Here is a 27,198-nt window from a genome sequence, read left to right as displayed (position 1 = left end):
AGGTGGTGGATCCTGATGATATCACTTGACAACTGGATCGAGCCACACCTGAAGCCTGGCATGGTCTATACTTTTCTGTCATGTGAGCTTTTTAGCTTATGGAAATTTAGGTTGGATTTTGGGGGTAACTTCAAAAAAAAACGATGACTAATTCAGAAAGGGAATGAATAAAATCATTAGGGTGTATTTGTCCTACCGGATATTATGATGCCACTAACAAGAATTAGATAGATCTTCACTTGTTGACCTGAAAATATGTGCCTGGTCATTAATAAGTGAAAAGAACAACGGGGACTTAACACCCACTAGAATGGCTAGACTCAAAAAGAAATTGGAACCCTCATATACTACAGGTGGGAATCTGAGATGGCAGATGCTTTGAGAAATAGTCTGACAGTTTCTCAAAATGAAAAACAGAATGACTCCTGTGGTGACCGGGCCAAGGGAGGGCTTCGTGCCACTTGTCCTGCTGCGGTGATCGCTCCCTCTGCCTCCTCCAGGCCTTCCCAAATCTCCAGGGTGCTCCCCAGGCCCGTGCGTGTGCATTGGGGCTCCACCTGGTTAGCCCCCCGCAAAGGCACCAACCATGCCAAGACTCGGGCACTGGCCCACCCACAGAGACCCCCAAACTGGAAGCACCAGGCACAGCGCTCACCTCTGGAGTGAAGGACACTCCCTTACACACCTCTGCCTTTTGAGACAGGCCCTGGCCACTGTTGAAAGGTAAAGGTGACCTCGGAGCTCCAGGCAGCCCGGGAGGCAGAGATGGGATCGCTCCCTGCTGGGCCACTGAACCCTGTTCCCTGGGCTGTTGCTGCCTGTCCCTCCTGGAGATAACTGATCTGGAGCCCCGCAGGGAAGGACTGGGCAGTGGGTCTGCTCCCCAGCCTGTGACAGGCTCCAGGCAGCACCTGGGGTGAATGAAGGTGGAGTGAAGGGCAGGTGAGTCGTCCCAACCGTGGCCCACACCGTCCTACAGAGACTGGCCGAATGACAAGAGTGGCCATTTGGGAGTGCTGGGCCACCCCGAGGTGCCCGGGACTAATTACCTCTGGCAGCAGGAATCTGCAAGTCTTAGTTACACACAGGGGTCAGCGGCGACCTCTCCGCCAGGTGTCCACTGCACCTCCTCCCCTCCCCTCTCTGGCTTCTCCGGGTGAGCAGGGGACTCGCTGGGAGGAGATGGGCTTCCAACTGGCCAAGAAAGGACTCAGACCACAGGGGACTCTCCTGCTTTGGCTTTGGGCCTCAGGCTCAGGAGGGACAACCCTCTCATCTTGTGTTCTTAGGAAATGGCTTGGCCAGGGGCGAGGGGGAGCTGGGCCCTTGCCCAGCATCAAGGTCTGCATTACAAATGCCTCTCCACTCCCCCGGGAGGAAGCCGTCTGTTCTGCAGGCTGCACGGAGACAAGAGCCTCCTTTGTCTCTGAAAGGACATGCAAGCCTCCCAAATTGCAGCTATTGGTTCCAGGGACCTGACCAGGGGTTTTAGGGATCTGGAGGATGATCTCACCTCTGCATCACTCTGAGGGGGTCATTCAGAGATGTGAGGCAGGAAAGGGCAAGGGCAGTCGAGAGCAACTGAAAAGCAGCGAGGGTTCAAATCCCAGCTTCACCACTTACCTGCTGTGTGATCCTGGGACACATTGCTTACCTTCTCTGAGCTTCATAAAATACATATACCCTCACCGTCTGGTGCCTGAACATTTTCTTCTCCCAAGATAGTATACAAAACACTTATTGAGCCCCTACTGGCTGCCAGGCCTTGTGCTAACGACTTCACAGACTCTCCCTGTTTACCTCCCCCCCAAAAAAAACCCACCATTTTACAGATGATGAGACTGAGGACAGGGAGTTGGTAACTTATTCCCCAGGGCACGGAGGAGCCAGCTGGAACCCAGTTCTTTGGAGGCATCTGGATCCCTACACAGGGTCAGGGCGTGGGTGACGAGGCGCAAGAAGGACGCAGGTAGGAAAGAGTAGCCCCCGTCACTCTCCGATGGCCCTTGGGCTGCCCAGATCTACTGCAAGATCTCCTCCAGGGCACGGGAACCAGTCTCGCTGTCCAGCGGGTCCTCGCTCTTGGCTCCCGCTGGCGGATGCCCTGGAAGCGTTACCATGGAGACCAATTCTCCACTGGCCCGAGAGGGAGCTGCGGCCAAGTGCAGGAGAGAAGGGCTGGTGGGGGTCTGGGGGGCACAGGAAGCCCCAGGGAGGTGGTGCCAGGGTCTAACAGATGGCTGGGGGCTGGACGCCCACCGTTGCCACGGGGCAGGTCCTGGGTTGGCCAGGCTGGGCGCCTCCATCGGAAAAACAAACCACAAAGGAGCTCTCCTCCCCCTGCGTCGGGTTCAAATCAAGGCCTGCGGGTGCCTGGCAAGCGCTGTGCCACCAGGCTGTACCCCAGCCCCGAGACACGGCAGTCGTCTGTGCTTTAAATCCTGGTTGAGGAATTCCTGAAGCACCTACTGTGCGCCAGATGCCACCAGGGGCTGGGACAGACTTGACAAGAAGCAGAGATCCAGATCCGCCCCGTATAAACCAGCCTCAGAGCCCCACATGGAGGCCGTGCGTTAGTTCAGCCAGAAGCCGCTCCCGGGTTGGTCTTTATTTGATGAGCGTCTTTAAATGTCATGTTTATTTTCATGTCAGTATTAATACAAATGGTGGGAGTGACGCTGCCCATGAATCAGCTCCTGGGTGGAGATTTAACTCAGATCCCCTTCTGTCACCCCCTGTCCTGCTGAGCCCATCTGGGCACTGCCCTGTTGTACCCATTTCCCAGCCAATGACATGGAGACCCGCTCAGGAGCCCGCAGGTAAGCATCTGGTGGCTCATTCCCGCGGCTGCTGTGACAACTGACCCCAAAGGTTGGTGCCTAACCCAAAGCAGATTCCTTCTTACCCCTCTGGAACTGAGAAGCGCCAAGCCAGTTCTATGGGTCATGTCATGGTGTGGGGAGGGCTGGCTCCTGCCCACGGGCCTGGGGGGAGCGCCCTCTCCTTGCCGTGGCCAGCCCCTGGGTGGCCCCAGTCCCCCGGCTCACAGCCCTTCCTCTGTCGGCAAGGCACATCACAACCATCTCTGTCCCCGGCATCGTGTCCTCTAACTGGGACCTCCTGCCTCCGTCTTCTGAAGACCCTTGAGCCCACCTCAACAATGAGGGTCCTTAATTTAATCCCAAGGGCAAATTCCGTGCCAAGGAAGGTGACATGCTCACGGGCTGGGTCCGGGATTAGAACGTGGGCTTCTTTGGGAGCTGTTATCAGCCACCCATAGATGGCTGGTGGCAGAGTCCACCCCGGGAACCGGCAGGCCAATAAGGGCAGCCCCAGCATCTCCTTCTAGGGACGGGGACATCGGGACCTGCAGCCATCACCCTGGGGGCTCTGCCATCAGGAAAGCAGCCCTTCCCATCAGATGGCCCTGGGCTCCTGTCATGATGGCACAGGTCAGCCCCGGTCACCAGGCAGCCCTTCCTGGACACCTTGTCTGTACCTGGAAGCTCTTCTTGAATTTCACCCTAAGGATCTTGGGAGTTTAAAAAGGAAAACTCTCTCCTAGGGACAGACACTCCTCCTGGGACCTCCAAGGACACAGACATCCCCTCAGGGGACCTAGGGACAGGTGTGAGAAGCCCAGTCCCAGGTGACGTGCTTCACACACCGGGCCAAGGTGAGGGCAGACCACCTCCTGGGAGGAAATGAAGCGTCCCACCCTGGCTCCCGGGCCCCCTCCAGGGGACACGTCCTGGGGAGGCTTCAGCGACAGCCACACAGCCACGGAGCCTTTCTAAAGCCCGCTCGCTCGGGGACAAGGCACAGCCAGCCAGACGCGGGAGGAGCTGTTTGGGTGGCACCAGGGCTGTGATTAAAAGCCTCCTGGCGGAGTTCCAAATGGAGAGCCCACCTCCCCAACAATATTGTGACAGGCAGCCTGGGCGCCTCAGGGACACCGCTCCTTAGTCAAGGCACCGCGTGGGCTGGCAAGGGACCGTTTTGTCTCTGCTTTATTTCTCCCCTGGTGTCTTTCTAGCCCAGGTTTTCTTCACGGTTCCAAGAATGCCACACGGCAGAGCAGGGGGGCCCGAGAGTGAGACAGATCGCGGCAGCCGCACCTGCACGGAGCAAGCGCCTCGGCCACCAGCCAGGAGCCTGTCCCTCTGAATTAGAGTGGAGGGGCGGCCACCCCACTGCAGGCTGCTGGTTTTCTTAAGGGGATTCTAATTATTGTCCCCCCCCGCTTTTTTTTTTCCCTCCAGCCTGGCCAGAAAAATGCCAGTTACATAAGAGGATTTCTATTTGCTAGTACTAAATATTGATGTTTAAAAAAATACTAACAAGGATCCAAGAGGCTCCCGTAAAGATGAGTAGGGATTTGGGCAGGGACAGGAGAGTGGCCGGAAAGGCGCTTTAAGGCAGAACCCCTGCACCTTTTCTAGGGTAGGGGAAGGAATGCCTGCTAATTACCAAGAATACAGGTGGCCATGAACGCTGGAGAGGATGTGGGGGAAAATCACACTCATACATTGCTGGGGGGACTGCAAATTGGCGCAACCACTCTGAAAAGCAGTGTGGAGATTCCTCAGAAAACTTGGACTGGAACAACCATTTGACCCCAGTTATCCCACTCCTCAGTCTATACCCGAAGGACTTAAAATCAGCACACTACAGTGACACAGCCACATCAGTGTTTATAGCAGCTCGATTCACAATAGCCAAGCTATGAAACCAACCTAGGTACCCTTTCAACTAATGAATAAATAAAGAAAACAGGATACACACACACACACACACACACACACACACCCCACAATGGAATATTACTTAGCCATAAAGAAGAATGAAATTATGGCATTTGCCCATAAATGGATGGAACTGGAGACTATCCCACTAAGTAAAATGAGCCAATCCCCGAAAACCAAAGGCTGGATGTTCTCTCTGATATGCAGATGCTGACTCACAATAACGGGGAATAGGGAGAACAGAGGTTCAGTGGATTCAACAAAGGGGAAAGAAAGAAGGGAAGGGAGCCGGGATGGGAATAGGTGATTTTGAGATTTTTTTTTCCCCAGTGCTGGGAATTGAACCCAATGCATCCTGGGCAAACTCCCCACCTGTGAGCTACGCCCCCAGCCCTGAGGGGATGGGAATGGGAAAGACAGTAGAATGAACGGGGCGTCACTTTCCCATGTTCACACATGAATACCAACCAGTGAAACTCCGCATGACACACAGCACAGAATGGGAACCTGATTACGTAAGTTGTACTCCATGCATGTGTAACCCAGGCCACACCTGGCTGCTTCTCGGGCACCAGGAAGGTGGCCAGTGTGACTCAAGAGGTGAGTTAGTCAATTCTATTTTATTTTAGTTCATTTTAATTTTTCAACTCAGATCTGATTCAGTTCTTGGAAAACGTGTATGGGCTGAGGTCTTGGTTACGGGCATGGACTCTCTCCACCGTGAATGTCCTGAAATCTAAATCCTGATCAAATCGTTCTAATGAGTAGTTAGCCTCCAAATTGAAACGTGTAACTATCCGCCAGGTTTCCAAAACTCAGCCTCAGGAGGAAAGAACTGAGTTTCTGTTCCACCTCCCGCTGCTCAGCGCACAACCCCCGGGGACTCGCGCGTCACCTGCTTCTCACCAGAGGACTTGCTTTTCCCTGCGCTCAATTCCTAGTGCTGAGCAGCAGCCCCCACACACCCTAATGAGTTAACATCCCTATTGAAAGCAGAGGCCTTAATTAACCAAACAAATAATTAACCTGGAGAAGGAAAAGCTCCCCAAAGCACAATACATGAATCTGCTAATTTAATTCAATAAATATGGACTAAGGACCTATCCTGCGCAGGACCCTGCTTACTTGGGGATTCAAGAACTATTGCTAGGAGAACAGATCATCCCAAATCACAGCAGTGACCACCGAGGCTCATTATCCCTCATGCATATGCAGATCAGCCCGTGCCCGCCCCACCCCCATCCCCGCCCTCCTGGCTCCCACCAACCTCGGCAGGTGCTGCCATCAGCTGCTGTCACACATCCCTGGCTCCTGGTTTCTGCCAGAGTAAGACGTGTCACAGAACCAAAGCCAAAGGTTGGGGATACGGAATCCCAGAAGTCTTAAAGCAGCTACAAACGTACAGAATGCATTTGCTTGCGAAGTGGGCTTAATTTTCTTTTGTCCTTTAGTCTTATAAATTTTGAACACATGTCTGATGTTTTGGCTCAAATGTTGACCAGAACGAGGCATGGCCATGGGCTTGGGTAGAACAGCAGAGAATTCAGGTCAAGGGTGAAACTGACCCCAGGGCCACACAGAGATGAGCGTGGGAGGAGCTTATGCTCTGATTGGCATCTTGGGTGGAGGGGGAGGACGACAGGGTTATGGTGTCCCACAGAGAAACGGGAACACCAGGCAAGTTATTATGGTCCCCATTCATGAGCCTGGCAGTGAGCTGGTTTCTATGGTCATTTCATTGATCCCTACAAAGGAGGCCATTCACATTATCCCTCCTGCCTTTAACAGTTGTTAAATAGGAGGCTCAGAGAGGTCTGCAGATCACACAGCAAGTGATGGAGGCCAGACTCAACCTCAGGACTGTGACCTACGAAGCCCAGGCGACTACTGAGTAGATACTGAGGTTCTGAAATTAAATATAAATAATGTTTCAGGGGAGGGAGAGAAAATTGAAAGTTATCACAAAGAGAAACCCTTTTTCTGCAAGTCCTGGAAATTTGGGGTTGATGTTGATAGGTTAAAAAATAATAATAAAACAGAGCCAGGCATGGTGGCACACACCTGTGATCCCAGTGACTCAGGAGGCCGAGGCAGGAGGATCACGAGTTCAAAGCCAGTCCCAAAGTGAGGCCCTAAGCAACTCAGTGAGACCCTGTCTCTAAATAAAATAGAAAATAGGGCTGGGGATGGGGCTCAGTGGTGGAGTACCTCTAAGTTGAATCCCTGGTACCCAATATGAATAAACAAATTAATTAATTAGTTAATTAAAAAGGGGAGGGAGAGAGAAAGCATGGGAGATGGAGGAACAGGATGAATAAACACATAGCCAAATTTTAAAGTCCCAGGTCACGCGTGGGGAACAGTAAGTCATCCACTTTGGCTTCCCAGGAAAGTGAAGACCGCACACTAGGCTGTGGAGTCTATTCAATACCACAGGCAATAGGGAGCCACTGAAGATTTTAGAGCAGCAGCATGTCTTCAAAGCCAACTGCCTTTCCCATTAGCCATAAAAGCATGCCAAACAAAGAATAAAGCATTTAAGAGACAAAGAGAACAGCTAGAAAATCACAACCCGGCATCTGGGGGAGGAGAAGTGAAAGAGAGAAATTAAGGAAAATTCGGTTCACGGGTGTTTGAGAGTTTTCCCAAGAGCCATGCTCAGGGGGGTCCTTCCCTAGTCCCCAGGGGACTGCTGAAATTGCCAGGAGCACGTCTGAAGCTCCAACTCAGGTAAGCGATGAAAACGCACTTTTCACAAGCCGGTTCTTGTCTTTCTCTTTAGTGCTGCCAGTTAGAGTTTCTTCAAATTAACATAAAGCCACATCAGCCGGCTCCTGGTGCCAAGGGGAGGAGAGAGAAATCCCTGCTCCATTTCTAACATCCCTCCAAGATTGCAAAGGAGGAGAAGGGTAATTATGTGCATGAATATATGGCCCAATCCGTGCGGTTAAAAAATAGCCTTCGAAACAATTCTTCTGGCTTCTATTAATTCTGTGCAACTATTGTCGAAAATTATACAGCGAGCACGTGCAACCCACACCGCATGGAGCTGTGTTCCTCATGAATAGCCTGGGTGTGCTGCGTGGCCAATCTGAGGGTGGCCAATTGGCAGAGCCGGGAGGAACTTCAGAGATTAGGCCATTGAACCTTTTTTCTTTCTTTCTTTTTCTTTCTTTTTTTTTTTTTTTTTTTTTTTTGTACCAGGCTTGTAGTCTGAAGTCAGCCAGGTTAAGAATTGAACCCAGGGTACCTAACCACTGAGACACACCTCCAGTCCTATTTTGTATTTTATTTAGAGACAGGGTCTCCCTGACTTGCTTAGTGCCTTGCTAAGTTGCTGAGGCTGGCCTTGAATTTGCAATCCTCCTGCCTCAGCCTCCTGAGTTGCTGGGATTACCGGCATGCACGTGGCACCCAGCTCAACCTCCAGCACTGATAAGACACATGAACTTGGCCACGTGATTATACCTCTCTGAGTGTGGTGGTTTTAACCCCTGGGTGTGGTGGTCTGCACTTGTCATTCCCCCAACTCAGGAGGCTGAGGTGGGAGAATCATAAAGGTCAAGACCAGCCTCAGCAACTTAGGGAGACCCTCAGTAACTTTAGCAAGACCCTGTCTCAAAATTTAAAAAAATAAATAAAAAGAACTAGGGATGTGGCTCAGTGGTAGAGCACCCTTGCATTCAACCCCAGCACGCACTCACACACACAGACACAGAGAGTAATAAAGGTCCCCAGCAGCCAATGAAGAAACAAGCATCCCCAATACATCCTGTGTGCCTCTTGTCACTCATACCTGCCCTGTCACATGGTGAGGGGACCTCTGACCTGAATATGGTGTTTTCCCAGCCCCATACCAGTCTTTATGCTTGTATCACCTAAGTATGTAAAACAGGTCCCTAACTTTTTATGATCGCTTTGCAAAACTTTTGACTTTGTAAATAATATCCTCTATTGATGTGCTAATTGCTTTTTATTGTCTTCACATGGGGAAGGGGAAGGATTTTTTTCAAGGGATGTTGACTCTCTGAGTCCTGCATGTTCATTTCTGGCGGCATATATGATGCATGGAGCCACGGTCGTCTGTTCCCACTCCCAAATACACGGGGACAAAGATCCTAAAGGGAAAAGGAATAAATAGTGAAAGTGCCTGTGGGTTAGACGTTTGCCTATGGAATGAGCCAAATATTTTTCATGTTTGCCTCAAAGGGCTTGGAGAACAGGAGGCTCTGACTCAGCTCGGTCTCCCCACCCTGAGACCCACCCCTGAAGAGGGCTGCAGGCAGGGTTGGCATGGGCTGAGCCGTCACTCAATGGTCGCTGTGGCTCTCGGGAACACTGAGCCATGTTTGAGTCGGGCAGGACTGGGCAGGACTTTCTGGGCTGGTGTCTGTCACCAGGCTCCCTGGGAGAGTGGCCTGCAGCATTGCCTGGCTTCAGATGAAGAGGGGGAGAGCAGATGGACTTCCCCAAGTCTCATTCTAATTGCTCCCTCAGGGAGGGTCCTGAATCTGCAAACCTGGGAGGGGGGACACACTGCTCCCCTGAGATTCAGAAATCTGTGGAACTCGGTCTCCTTTTCCAGGAAACAGCTCCGGTGATGGCATCTAGGCCAGGCACCAGGCTGGATCCTCACTCTGTCCCCCAGCAATCCCAAGAGCACGGACTGTTGTCACTGTGGTACACATCAGAGGGCTGAGAGTAGCCACTGACCTAAAGCCAACGTGACGGTCAGCCACAGCGTGCCTGTCGGCCACTGTGCAGGGCTCAGGAGCAAGACAAGGGTGTGCTCGGAAAACACATCACGTTATTATTATTATTTTTTTAATATCAGGAGACCGGGAAGGTTAATATCCGTCCTATTTGCTTTCTATGCTGTTGTTTTTCTTAAGCTCTTCCAACGAGCATCCGTTGACTTTTGTGATTAAAACCGTTAAGTTGTAAAGAACATCCAAAATACCAGAGGAGCCTGATTTAAAAAGGTCCACGATGTCCCAAGCTGTCACCAACTCATAGATTCAAGACCTTCCTGAATAAATCAAATTCCTACAGTAGCCTGTGGGAGGGGGGGATGGTAAGTCCTGCACACCTAAAGGTCAAAGGTACAGAGAGGAGGTGAGTCTACTTAAGTGCCATTGAGGAATTTCATACAAGGAAACATGTATCCATCTCAACTTTGTGGTTTTCTTTGTTTCTTTTTTTGGGGGGAGGGGATTGAACTCAGGGACACTCCACCCCTGAGCCCCCATCCCCAGCCCTATTTTGTGTTTTATTGAGAGACAGGGTCTCACTGAGTGGCTTAGGGCCTCGCTTTGGCTGAGGCTGGCTTTGAACTCACGATCCTCCTGCCTCAGCCTCCCAAGCCACTGGGATGACAGGCAGGGATTTTCTTTTTTACATTCCACAGAGGCCACGTCTTCTTGGTAGGGCAGAGGTATCCCCACAGCCCTTGTAAAGTCCAGAGTGGCCTCGGGATGCCCCGTGGAAGGCCAGCTGCCATCTTGGCCCCAGGAGGAGAGAGTCGACCCAGACACTGAAGCCGCTTTTGTATTCCTGTCTGTCCGTCCCCATAGTGTGTCAGAATCGATGCCGCAGCAGGACGGAAAGACGCTGACAGCCAGCCGAATGCCAAGGGGACAAATGATTAATGGCTGCACCCAGAACACAGAGGGTAATTACTGGCATCTCAACTATCTGAGGGGAAGATGTTACACACCTATATTGCCAATTAACCTCACGTCTAAAAATCGCATTGCTGTGATTAATAGAAAAACGACTGTCATCCTGATTACAAGGTCGGTCCAGGAGGCCAGGATCAGGCAGTGAGGCTTCTTTTTTTAACCCCTTCCTGGCAGTCTCCCCAGGCCGCTGTGGCTGTTGTAGGGGACTTTGATTGAGCATCTATACTCCACACCAGGCACTGGGCTAAGCCTTCGTGTGCATTCATTCCACCGCCCACTTCATTTACTCAATTTTTTTTTTTTTTTTTTGCTTTCTCAGTTTTCAATCTTAATCTAGGGTGTTATCGTCTAAGAAATTCACTTTGCCAACGACTTTCCCAAAAAAAAGTGCCGTCTTTCTAGACTCACACCAGCCAGACCCACAGAAGAGCGAGGTATAACTCCGAGTTCCAATTGGCTGGATCATCCAGAACCAGAAACACCCACAAGAGCTCCCAGTCCTCCATGAGCCCATTTAGTTCCATTTATAAATCCAGGCAAGAAGCCGTCGCTCACCCTGCCAACCACACCCTGGCCCTTCCCTACGTATCCGTCGATGTCTGTTCTCCAGCCGCGGAAGCATAGGCTGAGCCAGTGCTCCAGAGCAGGTCAGCAAGATGGTACCCCGGCCACAGAATCCCCAGTGCCATCTGCCAGGGAGGGAGGCACAGAGACCTCCCAACCCCTGCAGCTCTGCACAACGCGCTCAGCATTGGAGTGTGGACAGCAGACTCCAGGGCTATGATCCACAGGTTTGATAAATAGATGGAGGAGTGGATGGAGGGGTGGGCAGATGTATGGGTGGAACCAACCATTAATACCATGGACTCCTTAGTTAGAACCGACTGCATTCAAATCCCAACTCTGTTCCTTATTCTAGGAATAAGAGACCAAAAGAGGATCCTACAGTAAAGCCTGGGAAGGAATAAGAGGGTAACTTGTGGATGAAGTGATTAGGGAATACTAGAGCCATAAAGAACTAATTTAATCCCAATATCGTCCTATACATGCAGGAATACTGTGACCCAGAAAGCTGAAACCACTTGTCCAAAATGACACAGCTGGTCAGTGGCAGTGCCAGGACCAAAGCTCAGGTTTTCTGACTCTCTTATTCATCCAACAAGCATAAATTGAGCACTTACTATGTCCCAGGCTTAGTGCTAATTACTAGCACATTGAGCAAGACAGATCCCAGACCTACCCTCAGAGAAGTTAAGGTCTAATGGAAAATAAATGGTCTGGGGAGGAAATAAGTTAAGAGAACATGTAACCGTGTCTGATCCAACATGGTGATCCAGGAAGGCTTCCCCGGGAGGAGTGGCATTGGAGTCAAGATGTCAAAACAACTTAAATAACGGATAGGAGGCATCCTGGCAGAATCACGTGTTAGATAGCTGTGACCCTCGTAGCCACCTAATCTCCCTGGGCTTCCCTTCCCTTGTCTTTAAATAAGGATAATAATAAGCACAATAGATGGCGCTCAAAAAAATGTCGATTCCTTGTTTGCCCAGGAAGATCACCTTCCAATCCAAGGTGACTTCTATGAAGAAAAAGAGTTGGGTATAATAAGTGTGGTCTGAAACCACAAGTGTTCTTTTCTCCATTCTTCAACAGGTATAGAGCACTGGCCAGCTGTCAAAAACTTTTCTAGGCATGGACAGGCAATGCCTGCTCACGGAATTCATGGGTTCTGATGAGGAATGCATCCGTCAGCTTAGGCTGGGTTATGCTGCTGTAACAAAGACCAAAATCTCAGGAGCTTAACACGACAGTCTGTGCAAGTCCAGGTAATTCAGAAATCTGGTGTCTCCATCAGTTCTGGCTATTGTGACAAACTCCCCTAGACTCCGTGGCTTAAACAACAGACCTTTGTTTCTCACTGTCCTGGAGATGGGAAGTCCAGGATTGATCTCAGTGCCATCAGACTCGGTTCCAGCGACGGCCCCCATCCTGGCTTGCAAATGGCCAGGTTTTATGGTATCCTCGCATGGCTGAGAGCACAGAGAGGGGAAGCCAGGTCTCTGGTGTCACTTCTGCTCAGGGCGACTCTCCAGCCCACTCAGGAGAAGTGCCCACGTCACCTCCTGATGCCATCACACTGGGAGGACACGAACGTTCAGGCCACAGTGCCAGGCCAAAATGCCACTCTGAAATTAATACACTAAAGTGCTACTCAGACTCTACCCGGACCGCAGAGGCCCTCCCCGTCGGGCCAGTAGCCCAGCGCACCCCTCAGCTCCCGGCTCACAGGCCAGAACCAGCCACAGGGTCCCCCTTACCAGCAGGGGACCAGAGAACACACGGAGATCTCATGCACATGGCCACCGCAGTCACTCGAGGCTGCACGTCGTGCTACGTGCCAGGAACCTTTCAACCAGGTGACCCAGCTGCAGCCCCTGGAGGAAGGTTCTAGAATCCAGCACCCACGGAAAACCCCAGAGGAAACGCAGCAGCTGCCCATCTGCACCAGGGCCTGTGTCCTCCGCGTCCCTGCAGCTGGGCAGGATCCGGGCGATGACTTAACTCCAAGAACAAATCACCAACGAGTCCCACAAACCAGAAGCCCGGGGCACGGTGCCCAGGCTGGTTCACTGGGTTTGCACTTTAAGAGCGAAACATTCAGCACGTGTGAGCCCAGGCCTAACTGGTCCGGTTCAGCCCCAATCAAATAAAACTCAGACACCTGCAGGGACCCTGGGACGGGAGAAGTGGCAAGCACGGACGCACACGTCCCTACAGGGGCACTTGCTCGCGGCACTGCCGAGTCATGCTGCTGGTGATCATCTTTTTATATTCTAAGAAAAGTTGGAAATCTGGACTTTTATGGGATGTCTCTTGATCTTGAACTGTGGGGATTAAATGAAGTTATTGCAAATAATCCTTCTATTGAATCTACCGTCCAGATCGATCCAGGCCACCATCCCCTGTTGGAGCCCGAGAGCCAACCAAGTCCAAGTCCCACCACAGGCCGTTTCCCTGACACTGAGCCCCGGCGTCCACCCCACTGTGGAACGCAGGGATTGGAGAAAGGCTGTCCCTGCCCCTGTGGGTCACAGAGACAATGAGCCTCCCAGGAGTCTGTGGCCTTATGGGACTCTCACACCCCTCAGAAAGGACTGGCTCAAGGTCACTGGCCCAGAGATGGTTAAATAAGGACCTTCATCCAGGAGGAATTCAGGAACATAGTCTGGTGGCGGAGGACACAGCAGAATGGACCACTCTGGCAACCAATGCCGACTGGCCCAGTCACCACCTCTGTGACCTTGGGCCACCCTGATAACCTCTCTGAACCTGTTTTGCACCAGGAAGGTGGGTGGTAACCGTGGATGCAGGACCAGGTATTCTTCTATAAGTGAAGTGCGTTGAAGCCTATGAAATAAGGACTAGAGAAGCTGGCCCCATGGGTGACAGAGAGCACCTGTCACTTTTTATGGCACAAATGTTTAGTAAGCACCTTCTATGGGCAAGGTCCTGTCCTCATGGAGCAGATGGTAGCATGGGGCAGACAGATAAGAAACAGAAGAAGAAATGGATTTATCGGGTACTGATTGCCACGATGAAAACATGTCAGAGAAGGACAGGAAATTAAGGCAGCTGTCATTTAATATAGGATGGTCAAGGGACGGATCTGAAAGGGTGACGAGTGTGTAGAGACCTGGAGAAAGGAAGAGAGCCAGACACCGCTCCACAGGAAGGGCACCAGCTTGTGCCAAGGTCAAGGGGCAGGAATGCCCTTGGAGATGCTCGAGGATCGAAGGCTGGGTGAGGATGAGGATGTGGGTGTGCATCACCAGGACTTGAGTTGGCCCAGAGGAGGGGAGGAAGCCCGAGAGCACCGTGGAGAGGCAGGAAGGAGCTGGGCCAGCGACAGAAGGCACTTGGGGTGTGGTCTCAGTCACAGAGAGCTTGGGGTGGGCACCTCTGTTCCTCTCCAGCCTCATCTCCCAAGATTTCCACTGATGGGTCCAGTCGGTCTCTCTCTCTCTCTCTCTCTCTCTCTCTCTCTCTCTCTCTCTCTCTCTCCCGGCCCTTCCTTCCTCCATTCAACAGAAGCTTCATGCTTTCTCCTGCCTCTGCCCCTGGGCCTTTGCACACTCTCTTCCTAGCATCCCCCCTCCCCCGGCTCCTCCCCTCCCCCCACTCTCTAGCCACCTTTCAGATTTCACTGTTCCACCATCGCTCAGTTGTCGTCTGCCTCCCCAAGTTCATTGGCTTCCTGGCGAGGGCAGGATGGGGTCTGGGTTCAGCTGTCCAGTCTCACTCCAGAAAAGGCTCTCAACAGAGCCTCGGAGAAGGCAAAGAGAAGCAGCTGAGAACCCAGAGGAGGAAGGGAAGGGAGGGAGCGGGCTGAGCAAGGCGCCCAGCACCCCCTGATCCTCTTAATATTCCCCCTCGCCAGGATCTCCATGGGCTGCTCCATTGAACAGTGTGCGTAAGAGAGTCATTTTTATTTGTTCATTTGTTCAGCAAATATTTATCAAGCACCTTCTCTTGGCCTAGGACGCGACCCAGGGGCCCGGATCTCCTTGGGCGGCCCTCAGTTCTGTGAAAGTGTTGACTCGGCCTCCTCCATACCCCTGGCGTGGGCCGGGCCAGTGTGCAGGACTATAAAGGGCCCATCCCTCAGCATTCACCCAGGGCTCCTGCAAACACCGCACTCGGCCAAGGCGCCTACACCCCGCCTCCTCTCCTAGCCTTCCGCTCCCTGACACGTGTGCATGAAGTGCCACTGCGGGTAGGACACTGCTCTAGGTCCCAGGGGTGCAGCTGTGACCAAGACAAAGGTCCACCCTCATGGAGCTGACCCTCATGGCCTTCATGCAGAGGAAAGAAAGAAACCAACACACAACAGAAATTCAGAAAGTCAGAGATGAGGTCAAACCAAGTTAATCCCAAGAAGATGGGACGTTCGCACAAACACCTGAATGAAATGAGACAGCCAACCCGGACAAACACCCAGAGGTGATGGCAAACACGAAATTCCATCAAGGAGAATGATTTTCCCCATTTTAGAGTAAGACTAGAGAGGTCAAATCAATCAGCCCAGGTCACAGAGCTCCAGTTTCAGCCCAAGTCTAACACCGAAGCTCATGATTTTCATCACTATATTCTACTTTCATCCTCAGAAGAAATGTTCTAAGTATTCAGACTATTAGTTTGCCAGGCTGGGGATTTAGCTCAGTGATAGAGCACTTGCCTTGCAGGCACGAGGCCCAGGGTTCAAGGTCCAGCACTACAAAAACAAAACCAATTGGAAACGAGTCTATGAATTTGCCTTTACATACAGCACTAGCTGTATCCTAAAGGTGATAATATATATATATATTTTTGCTATTCTATTATTACTTTTTAATTTTATTATTTATTTATTTTATTTACCATTTAGTATTTCACTCTTATTAAGTATTTTTATCTTTCTCTAGATATTTTGTAATCACATTGATTTTCCATCAACCCAAAAGAGATAAAATGAGGTCTGATGTTTTAAATTTCTAGAGTTAGAAGGATTCTTCCTTCTTCTTTCCTTCCTTTCTCAAGAAAAATAGAGATTAAGTCCAACTGAGGGGAGATAAAATGATAATTCACAATTTTTATGCTTCATTTTGTAACTTGTAAGGCACTTTTACTCTTTCTTCTCAGAGTCTCATGAAATGAATTAGTTGAGGAAGACAGCCTTCCCCTTTACCTACCTCAGAAAAGTACATTCCTGAAAACATGTATATTTTGTGAAAACGAAAAAAAACATGTGAAAACACGGTGAATAAATGATCAAAACAACTTTACCCTATACCCTTCATGAGGGGTCTGCTGGGTGGGTTTTGGGCTAGACTCCTGAGCTACCTGGAAGATGGGAAACTGTGGCTCAAGTTCAAATAGACCCTCTTCCAAGTTGCAAATGCCTGCATCTCTCTAAGCCTCAATTTCCCTAACTGTAAAATGGATACAAATAATAGGTCCTTCCTTGCAGGAGGAATAAGCAAGGGGAAGGCTCCCATCGTTCCTGAAATGATCTACCAACACTTTACTGTGCACGGGACCTTGTCAAGGCCCTGGGCAGGCTGCCGGGGACCTGGCCTCTGACTGCCTGCCTGGCCACCCTCTCCCGGGCTCACTAACCGCACTCGGATACTTGCTCTCCCTGGAGCACACTAAGCTCACTCCGGCCTCAGAGCCTGGTCTAGGCTTCTCCCTGGGGCTTTTCCCACAAACCTTCCTGTATCTTCCTCCCTCACTTCAGGGATTCAGATCTTAAGAGCCTTTTCAGAGACTCTCCCCGTCCCTGACACATGACCTCCATCATCTCTGTATCACCAGCAAGTGTCTCATGTCCTTATTAGTGACCTGTCCCCCCTGCAGGTAAAGGAGCCCCAAGAGAGCAGGGATTGGGTTTATCTGGTTCACGACTTTGTCCTCCAAACTTCCAGCAGCTAATAAAATAGTAGCAATTCTTACAGGGCTGGAGGGCAGAGTAGAGGGGAGAGGGGACAGGGTCTCAGCCCCTCAATGGCTACCTCATCCCAAGCCACCAACCTTACGATGACACAGAAGATCTCAGTGGGCAAGCATTTCACTAATTGTCTTTCTTTTTCCATTGTGAAAGCGATAGTGTGGGTCAGGCCACTGGAATCAGACTCATCTTAGAGCACTTAGTAAAAAGGCGGGTTCTCTGGATTCCTTGGAGCCACTGAATCTTCAGGGGGACCTAGGAATCTCGTAGCAAAACATCGCGAGTCTTTCCTCAAAAAAATCTAAAGTTCAACATCTTATTTAGAAAACTCTCAAGATTCATCAAATCCCCAAATGAGGACAGAGGGGGCACTGATTCTCTCGTGTGTTGCTTTTGCCTCAGAAGGTGGATGTCCCCATTACTTTACCCCCATTTGAGCTGGTGACCATCTTTCAAAGGAGTGGGGGTCGGTCGAGCACATGGCTCACACCTGTGATCCCAGCTACCTGGGAGGCTGAGATGGGAGGATCACAACTTGGAGGCCAGTCTGGACAATTTAGTGAGACCCTGTCTCAAAATAAAAAATAAAATGAAATGAAATAAAAGGGGCCAGGGGTGGAGCTCAATGGTGAAGCACTTGCCATGCCCGTGACAGGCCCCAGGTTCAATCTCCAGTGCAAAACAGGAGAAGGTACACAATGTGGCCATGAGGCCCTGCAGGCGCTACCAGGGAATTGTTCCTTAATGAGCACCACTATGTGGAAATCATCAAATAAAACTTGGCTGAAGCTCATTCTCATATTCTCTCTCTCTCTCTCTCTCTCTCTCTCTCTCTCTCTCTCTCTCTCTCTCACACACACACACACACACACACACCCCTCCAAGCCTCCAACACTAATTGGCTCCCCTGGGCCCCCTCAGTTTATTGATTCCTTCCTGGGAGAACTGCTTCATAGAAAACGGAAGTCACTAATGTAAAGTTTTATCGTTAATGACAACCGCACCAATTCTTGACGCTCTAAGACAATCAAGGGTGTGTCACCTTGAGCATCAGGCCCGTGATTGACATCTCCTGGGGTCCCGCCTTCCTTCATGCCACGTGTTTGGACCACGCCCCCAACCTGACAGTTTATTGGATCAGAGAGGAACATGCGAATCTGGCTGGACCAATCAGAATCTTTCTCTTCGATTGACACTGAAGACGTCAATTCAAGCTCCAAGATCTGACTTCCCAGGGGCGTTGCATGGAGCGTAGACAGGAGCAGACACCCACCCGTCACCTTGCTCCTGCCCTTGGGTTCCCGGTGGTGACCCACTGTTCTTACGCCCCATTCTCCATTTGTGTTAAGATTTGACAAAGCCATTTCCTAAGAGACCCCAAAATACAAAGTCCCAGGTATTTACAGATGCAAGACCCAGCAGGTATCTGCTGGTTTTGTGAAGTTGGCGACATCCCTGACACTTTAGTGTCCCCATTTTTAGCAGCAATAATCACTCCCGCCTCCCTCCAGCTTGTTCTCTCCCACCATCGGGGTTGGTCAGGATAGGAGACTCTTAAGGGTCTCAGCGCCCTTAAAGATTCTGCGCTTTAGCCTCTAGTGGTGTAGATGGTAAAGGGAGAGCGGAATTCAGGTGTGGCTTGCTCAAGAACAAACTGAACTGTAGGGCTGGAGGATGAATCCCAGCGTGTGCTGCTGAATGCAGAGCTGCCCTGAGACCTTACGGAAATACCCAGTTCCTTCTTCCTTCCTTCCCTTTATCCATTTGCTTTCTTCCTTCTTTCTTTCCTGATTCTTTTAACTTTTTCTTTTCTTTTTTCTTTTTTTAATTGAGGTTTCCTGAGAACCCCTATGTGGGGAAGGTGGGAGATACAGCCTGAGATAAAGAGAAATGGCTGCCCAGACAGTTCCCACCTGACCTTGAGAAAGGAACCTCACCTCCCTCGCCCCGGCTCCTTCATCTGCAAAATGCCAAAAATACTGACTTCAGAGAGGCCACCATGAGGACCAAGTGAGAGTGCCCGGTACCTGGGAGATGACAAGAGTTGGTTCCCTGCAAGCCGCTATGACAACTGTCATGAACAATGCCATTGTTATTAGTCAGGCAAACAAAAGGGATGAATGAAAATTAGGTCGGACCTAGAAGAATCGAGTGGCTACAGGTTAGGGGAAGTGGTAATAAAGACTGAAATTCAGAATTATCTCCCCGCCTGGCCTCCCTCCTACACACACAGAACTCAGTGTGGGGAGCAAAGGAAGCTCTGGTTTCAGGCAGGATTCATGGGGCCACCCACATGGTTCTTGCCAATTTATCCATGTTTGCCTAGGGAACACAAATACAGCCTGGAAAAAGTCATAAACTTATGGAAAATGAAATGTGGAGGATGATTCTGGAATAAGGTCATGCCCCATAAGCAGCCGTAAAAGAGAGAAGCTGATGTCAACTAAAATGCCAACCAGCTGAGGCATGCTCATGCCAGTTCAGACGTGGCTGTTCAGTGAAATACTACACAGCCATTAAAAATGTCCATGAAGACAAGAAAGACACAGAGACGTGCTTAGGAGAATATATTGACTGAAACAAAGATGATACAAAACTGTTAGGCACAAGATAAGCTTCCATGATTTGCTGAAACCACATATCAAAAGAGGGCCAAAATATTCAAGTGGCTCTTTGAATGATAAAATTATAGAAAATTTTCATTTGTTCTTCTTTTTTTCAAAAAAAAAAATCAATGAGTGTGTCCTCTACATAACAGGAAAGAATACATATTAAAAAAATTAAGGGCTGGGGATGTGGCTCAAGTGGTAGCACGCTCGCCTGGCATGCGTGCGGCCCGGGTTCGATCCTCAACACCACATACAAACAAAGATGTTGTGTCCGCCAAGAACTAAAAAATAAATATTAAAAATTCTCTCTCTCTCTCTCTCTCTCTCTCTCTCTCTCCCCCCCAAAAAAAAAATTGTTGGTGTGTGTCAAGGAATTTTAGGCCTGGAAAAAAAATTATAGGTCCTCTAATTAAAAACTTCCTGAACATGGGCTGGAGTTATAGCTCAGTGGTAGAACACTTGCCTAGCAGGTGTAAGGCACTGAGTCCAATCCTTAGCGCCACGTAATATAAATAAATAAAGTAAAGGTATTGTGTCCATCTACAACTAAAAATTAAAGTTTAAAAAAAAATAAACTTCCTATACAACAAAAGAGGAATCTGAGCCCAGAGAGGTTGAATAACTTTCCCAAAGTCACACAGCTGGTGAGCAGCAGAACTGGGATTGAGCTCTTGTGTCTTGAATGTCAGTTCAGTTTTGGTTCAACAACCGCAGGTCAGTGGTCCAGGCATAATATCAAGGGGAAGAAAACCGAACAAGGAGGCAAAGGAAACAAATAGGGAGGAAGAATCTTAAAACTCTTCCCAAGCTACCTGGTTTTTTCCAAAAAAACATTTTGAGTTCTCTGTGGTCCTGCTCATCGAGGCTGATCACCTTCATTTTGTTAAGACCCTGCTAAACCGTTCCTCTCCCAAAGATTCCCCAAGGTGAGAAAACTTGCAGGAAGTAACCAAAGAACAATTTTTGCCTTCTAATTTAATTACCACCCTTCTTGTCTGTCGGGGTGCTCACCAAGAACTTGAAATTCAATATTCCCCTCAGAGCCAGTGTGTAATGCCATGGATTCGGTATCAAGCAAAGTTAATGTCACTATAATTGAATGTCACTATAATTCCTATGAGAACACACTTCTCTAATTTACCTTTCCAATCCATTAGAGCTTTGACAGTGTAGGAATTGAATATTTTAGTCACACCTCACATCTTGCAGACCAATCTGCACAAATTTATTAATAAAAGGGCTAACTTGACTAAATGACATGAAAGTGCAGACCAGCTAACTCCCCGGCCCACACTTGACTGCAAAATAGGAAAACGATGTTAGCTAAATGGTTGCTTAAAAGTGGCCTCGTGAGCCAGACACCATGGTGGCACTCCTGGACAACCCCAGCAGCTTGGGAGGCTGAGGAGGGAGGATTGCCAAGGTTGAGGTCAGCCTCAGTAACTCAGCAAGGCCCTAAGCAACTTTGGGAGACCCTGTCTCTAAATAAAAAATTGAAAAGGCTGAGGTTGTGGCTCAGTGGTTAAGCACCCGTGGCTTCAGTTCCCAATACCAAAAAGGGGGGGTGGCTCTTATGGAGGAGACTGTTTCTGAGGATCATCAAGTGATAAAGAAGAACTTGAGGACAGGAAATAAGGGGACTGAGGAACAGGAAAAAAAGAGATAAAGAGAAAGAAATGTTGACATTAAATCCAGAGAGAAATGGAGAGAGAAGCCAAGGGAGGAGGGGGGAAGGGAGACAAAGAGGTATATAGAGACAATGAGATAAAAACAAAGGTTGAGAGGCAGACAGGAAGGTGGAGAGAGAAAGAGGCGTCCTCCTCTGTCATTCATGGCCACATCATGTCGTCATCATTATCACTGCAAAAGTCATATGCCACCTGGGCTCAGGTGTCCAGCAAGGGGGAAACTAGAGCAAGGGAGGCTGAAGCAGAAGGATCACATGTTAGAGGCCAGCCTCAGCACTGGAGAAATATCCTCAAAAACTGCTGTCAGACAGTAGCAAGGACAGCACCAAATGAGGACGCTGACCACCGTAGCAAGGGCACTCATTCTCCAGCTCTCCTCGTCTGACAAGGAGCTGGGTAACAGCAGAGTTTTTTTGTTTTGGGGTTTTATTTTAGTTATTTGTTTTGTTTTTGTTTTCAGAGAAGAAAACTGAGGCTCTGAGAGGTGAAGCAGCCAGACCAGGAGCCCGTTGCTAAGGCATCAGAAAGGAAAGCTCGGCCCTCACCCACGATGCCACTTGTCCAAGTCCCCATGGGGAAGTTGCCTTTACTTGAAGGTGATAATTCCCAGTGTCACTCAAAAACCGCCTTCCGAGCCAGGCCCCCTGGTGTGCGCCTGTAATCCCAGCAGCTCAGGAGGCTGAGGCAGGAGGATCGCGAGTTCAAAGCCAGCATCATCAAAAAGCAAGTCCCTAAGCAACTCAGTGAGACCCTGTCTCTAAATAAGATACAAAATAGGGCTGGGGATGGGGCTCAGGGGTCAAGTGCCCCTGAGTTCAATCCCTAGTACCCCCCCACCAAAAAAAAACTACCTTCTGAAATCCCCCACGCTCCTCCCCACCATGGGACTTTGCATCTGCTGTTCCATCTGCCCTCGATGCTTTTCCTATCCTCTCTCACTCTCTCCCACAGCCTTTCCAGTGCCGCTTGCCCTTTACATCTCAGTTCAACCACCTATTTCGAGATGCTGACCCTGACTGACCAGGTCCAAGTCCCCTGTTACACTTCCTCAGTCCACCAGACAATTGGAACTGTTGCAATTTTACACTTTTTTTTCTTTCTTTCTTTCTTTCTTTCTTTTTTTTTTTTTCTTAACCAGGAGTTGAACCCAGGTGCTTAACCGCTGAGCCACATCCCCAACCTTTTTTAGTTATTTACTTACTTTTAATTTCAAGACAGGGTCTCACTAGGTTGCTTATCGCCTCGCTAAGTTGCTGAGGCTGGCCTCAAACCTGCGATCCTCCTGCCTCAGCCGCCACAGCCACTGGGATCACAGGCAGGCACCACCAAACCTGGCCAATTTTACACGTTTTTATGCTGGTGAAGAGACCACAAAGGGAGGACCTCACTGAGGGCTGCGGGCACCTGGCAGAGCCGGGCCACATCCTTTTGCACATGCGCTTGATCCATTAATGAGGGAGCGTCAAGGAACGGCTGGGAACCTGGGACCATCAAGGTTGCAACAGTGGAGATGGGGTCCAAGAAGCAGCTAAGGGAGTCGAAAGCTTTGGTCTCTCAGGACAGATCAGAAGGAGAGGAACCGAAACTAATGTTTTATTCTAAATGTTTTAGAATCTGACTTTGAAACTTGTGAACTTGTATTGCTTTGATACAATAAAACTAATTGTTTCAAGGGGAGCCAGGCACAGTGGATGGTGCAGACCTGTAATCTCAGCGACTTAGGAGGCTGAGGCAGGAGGATGGAATTGGGAGGCCAGCCTGGGAGTGGCTGCTACATCTAAGTTTTTTGTAATAGCTTCTTGAACCCATCCATCCCTAATGATGGGATTCATAGGAAGAATGTTTGGGGGGTCCGTCTCAGGCCATGTTAACCCCCCCCCCATCCTCTCTCAATCAGGAGAAACAAATGGACAGAAATCCAGTTCCAGCCATTCTACCCAGAAAAGGCTTCCAATTCTCCGTAGTCCTTCCAGATTTATCTCTGTGGGTTGTTGTTGTTGTTTTGTTTTGTTGATTTGGTTGTTGTTAGGGTTTGGCTTTTTTGGTTGGTCTGAGTATTTTGCTGTGTTTTTGTTCCCTGTTTTTGCTTTCAAAAGACTCCTTGTGATCGCTTGGAAGAGCGTCCTGCCTCACAAGCCTCCTGCCGCCCAACAGAAGGCCCTGGGACAGGCTCAGGCTTCTCAACACTGTCTCCTCCCCGATCACAGACAGTGATCACAGCGCTGAGAACAGTCCCCTGCCCTTTGCATAATGAAATGCTGCACAGTTTGAGACTGTCTCACGCTGGGCTCATTTTCCTAGCTGCTTGTCATTCTGCAAAGGGACAAAATGACTTTGAAGTGGGGGTGGCAGAGTCTGATGGTCTCTTTGCTACAAGCTCAGGAACAGTGACTGCACTGCAAGTCAAGAGAGAGATTTGTCACCTAGGAGGGGCATCTGAGCGACTCACCTCCCTACTCTTGAGTCAGTTACCTCTGATGCAACCCCCTGCCTGGCATTCGGTGAAACCAGCCTTTCTGACCACAGAGGTGCCCAGGGAGAAAGAGACGCAGCTCTCAGACACCTGGAGTCTAGTGAGGGAAAACCAGACGAAATGGAAAGTGTGATCACAAATGGGATTATGCAACGACTTTGAAGGATGTCTGATTTTTTGTACAAGCACTTATTCCCACTTTTATTAGTATCACTTTGTAAGCATCACTGTGTTCCTAATCCCAAACTATTTGGTCCACAGAAGTGAGCCTCCTCTGCCCCTCCTGCCTCCTGAGAAAAAAAGATCAAGCCCCCATAACATTGCTTGAGCACCTGGATCCAGACACACCTGAAGCTCTCTCCTTTAGTCTTTTCCAAGCCTTGAATCTCTAAAGTAAGTTATTTATTTATTTGTTTAGCCAAAGATGGTTTAGGTTCTGTTTTAACTGAATCAGTTAATATAAAAAGTTAGACAAGCCAGGCTCAGTGGCTCATGTCTGTCATCCCAGTGGCTTGGGAGGCTGAGGCAGGAGGATCCATTGGGAATTCAAAGCCAGCCTCAGCAAAAGTGAGGCGCTAAGCAACTCAGTGAGTCCCCGTCTCTAAATAAAATACAAAATAGGGCTGGGGATGGGGCTCAGTGGTCGAGTGCCCCTGAGTTCAATCCCCAGTACCAAAAAAAAAAAAAAAAAGTTATACAAATGATTAATGAAATACATACAAATATATACAGCATATAAATGATATAAATTGCTTATATTGCCTCATCTCATCTTCAAAACAATCCTGACAAGGGTCAGACCAGAGTCCACCGGGGTAGTTTTGTTGAATAGTCACACATTCCTTAAAAAAAAAAAAAAATCCTTCCCTCCCCCAAATTAGGGCCATAACTGAGCTTTAAGGGTGTGGAGACAATAACTCCTGCTAGGACCGGGGGCTGTCCAAGGAGAGACCCAGAGTGGCGCTTCTCAAACTTTAATATGCATGTGTATCTTTTGGGAGGTCTCATTAAAGCGCAGAGCCTGGTTCAGCAGGTTGGGGCAGGGCGTGTTGAGCCAACTCTCAGTGATGCTGCTGAGGCTGCTGGTGCAGAAACACCTAGAGCTACCAGGGTCCAGATAAGGACCGTAAACAGCCAGTGTGTTTGGGACAGAGGTGGCCGGCCACTGGACTTGCTTTACAGTTGCTTCTAGACTTACGATAGTGTTACATCCACAAAACCCATCATCCATGGAGAATTCGGTAAATCAAGAATGCTTTTAATACAGCGAATCTTCTGGGGGCTGTACATCCCCTACGTCACTAGCCTGAACCAAGATCCGAGGTCTCCAATACATGCACATCTCCTTCACACCACCGCCAAGTCAAGAAGCCCACCCATCATGGGTCTGTACTGCCTTTAGCTCATACAGTGGTTCTCAAAAAAAAAATGTTAATGTATTATATTAGTTCCTCTACTTTTGAGTTCATTATCAAGTGCTTTTAAGTTAATTAAACTAATCACTTAAAAGCGCCAATTTCTGGCTTCTCAAGGAATCAATTTGGTCACCCAGAACCCTGTGTGGCCGTGGTGACCCCCTCTGGTGGGACTTTGGCTGGCCACCGCAGCTCCTCCAGACAGCTGGGCACAGTGGTTGGGAGCCAGGACTCTGGACCCACCTGCTTGGGTTCCCTTCCAACTTGGCGCTTTCTCCCCGCGATGGCTTTAGGCAGGTGACTTTCACCTGGCAGGCCCTCGGTTTGCCTATCTGTCAAATGGGGGTTTGTGCTGAGGATTAAATACTGGAGTCTGTTCCTCCCCAGGCTGCCACGCCCTGAGCCCGGACAGGGAGAGTCCGGGGTGCCAGGTGCTGGTGAGCTGGCGACCCTGCAGGAGGCGCCTCTGCCGCCACGCGGGACGCAGTGCCCTGCAGTGGGGCAGACCACCCCGCGGCCCCCGAGTGTCAGCGCTTTCCGCTTCTCCCCTCTTCTCCCGCTTCCGAGACCCTCAGCTAAGACCTGACCCTTGACCCTGTCCAGGACGCGCGATGGACCAGGCGTGTGTCCAGTCCCCTGTGGCTACCCGGAGGCGTCAACCCCGCCAGGCGGAGGATGCGCGACTGCAGTCCCCCGGAGAGACTCGCACCGCGACCACCTGTTCCCAGCGCGGGAGCAGCTGGGCCCTGCAGGGACCCGCCCCTCAAGCGGGAGCCTCGTGCCCGCCGCCCAATTCCCTGGTCGCCCCACCCCCAGCTCTAGCGCATCCCCGCGCTCCCGCAGCCCGGCTCCCGGGGACCGCACTATGCGTCCCCCGCCAGCCCCCCAGCGTCCCCACCACGGTCCCCACACATCGCGGGCTGCAGCTCCCGAGAGTAGCACCTGCGACAGTCGCCCCCGTCCCGCTGCCCCCGTCCTGCCCACCTTACCCGCCCGCAGCGTTGGTGGCCGCCGGTGCCTCTGCCGCCTCCAGCGGTGCAGCCTCCGCGACCGCCGCGGCACAGCCACCCGCGCGTGACCCTGGATCACCAGCCCCCACCCCCACTCGGCGCTCTGCCCTGGGACGTGGGAGCAGCGCAGGATCCTCCCCTCCCCTCCTGGCCCTCGGGAAGGAGCCAGGACCCAGGGATCTGGGGGCCACCACCACACTCCCCGCACCACCCTGGCCACCAGAAAAAAAGTTGTCTGGGCAGCTGGGCTTGCTGACCCGCGCCGGTGAGCCCGCCACCCGCTCGCCTTCCCCTCCACGTCCCTCATTCTAGTGTTCTGAGAGTGCACGGTGGTCTTGGCTCTCCGGGGCATCCGCACCCGCGGTCCTACAGCTGGGGTACTGGCCCCCTTTGGAAGGATCCTCAGAAGACACCGAGGGGGGGGACTGGGCCCTCAAGACCCCACCAGGAGTCCACCATCGCTCCTCCCCAAAGGCACAGCTGGCCCTGGGGTGCAGGGATTTTAATTAAGGACTCAGATTTATCCTTCTGTCGCCCAAGTGAAACGGGGTGGTGGACGGAAGGAGTCGACGAATTCGTTTAGATGCAGGGCTTGGAACCGGGTCCTGGGGACTCAGCATGACAGCTGGGACTAACCTGTCCCCTGAGGAATGTGCTGCAAACCAGAGAACTCTAGCCTTCTGAAGGCCAAGGGTGACCTTCAGATTTGAACTAATGATGCTTCAACACTGAAATCATATGTAAAACAGGGATTTCCAGTAACTCCTTAAAAAAAAAAAAAAAAAAGACAGTGTGGGCCAGACTGGAGACAGGACCTAACAAGCTGCAGGCCCTTTAAGAGGTGTTTCTCTGGTCTTTTTCCACTCACAAGAGCTCCATTACTGGACTTCCCGGTCCCCTATGAGGACTTTGAGCTTGGCCAAAGGCTGAGTCTTCTTTTCCCTGAGTAGCTCTCATTATCCTGCCTTCAGAGGTAAGTAAATACAGCTCAGAGAGGTTTAGCAAACTGCCCAAGGCTACACAGCTAATAAACAACAGAACAAAAATTCCAACAGTCAATTTATTTTTATTTTTATCTTTAGTTGTACAT

General features: G+C 50.3%; 1 protein-coding gene across 2 annotated transcripts in view; it reads right to left on the bottom strand.

The window, feature by feature from the left end:
• Positions 1 to 26,179, bottom strand: part of Rph3a (rabphilin 3A) — a 197,610-nt gene extending 171,431 nt beyond the window's left edge. Inside the window, exon 1 of one of the 2 annotated variants that reach the window (XM_078039061.1) lies at positions 26,088 to 26,179. The gene's annotated coding sequence lies outside the window, so the exon portion shown is untranslated. The remainder of the gene's footprint in view (positions 1 to 26,087) is intronic. The other variant, XM_078039062.1, reaches the window with a different exon arrangement.
• Positions 26,180 to 27,198: the final 1,019 nt, after the last annotated feature.

Source organism: Ictidomys tridecemlineatus, chromosome 2 (genome assembly GCF_052094955.1).
Source record: "Ictidomys tridecemlineatus isolate mIctTri1 chromosome 2, mIctTri1.hap1, whole genome shotgun sequence".
NCBI lineage: Eukaryota > Metazoa > Chordata > Mammalia > Rodentia > Sciuridae > Ictidomys > Ictidomys tridecemlineatus.
This window is presented reverse-complemented; position numbering and strand designations above follow the sequence as displayed.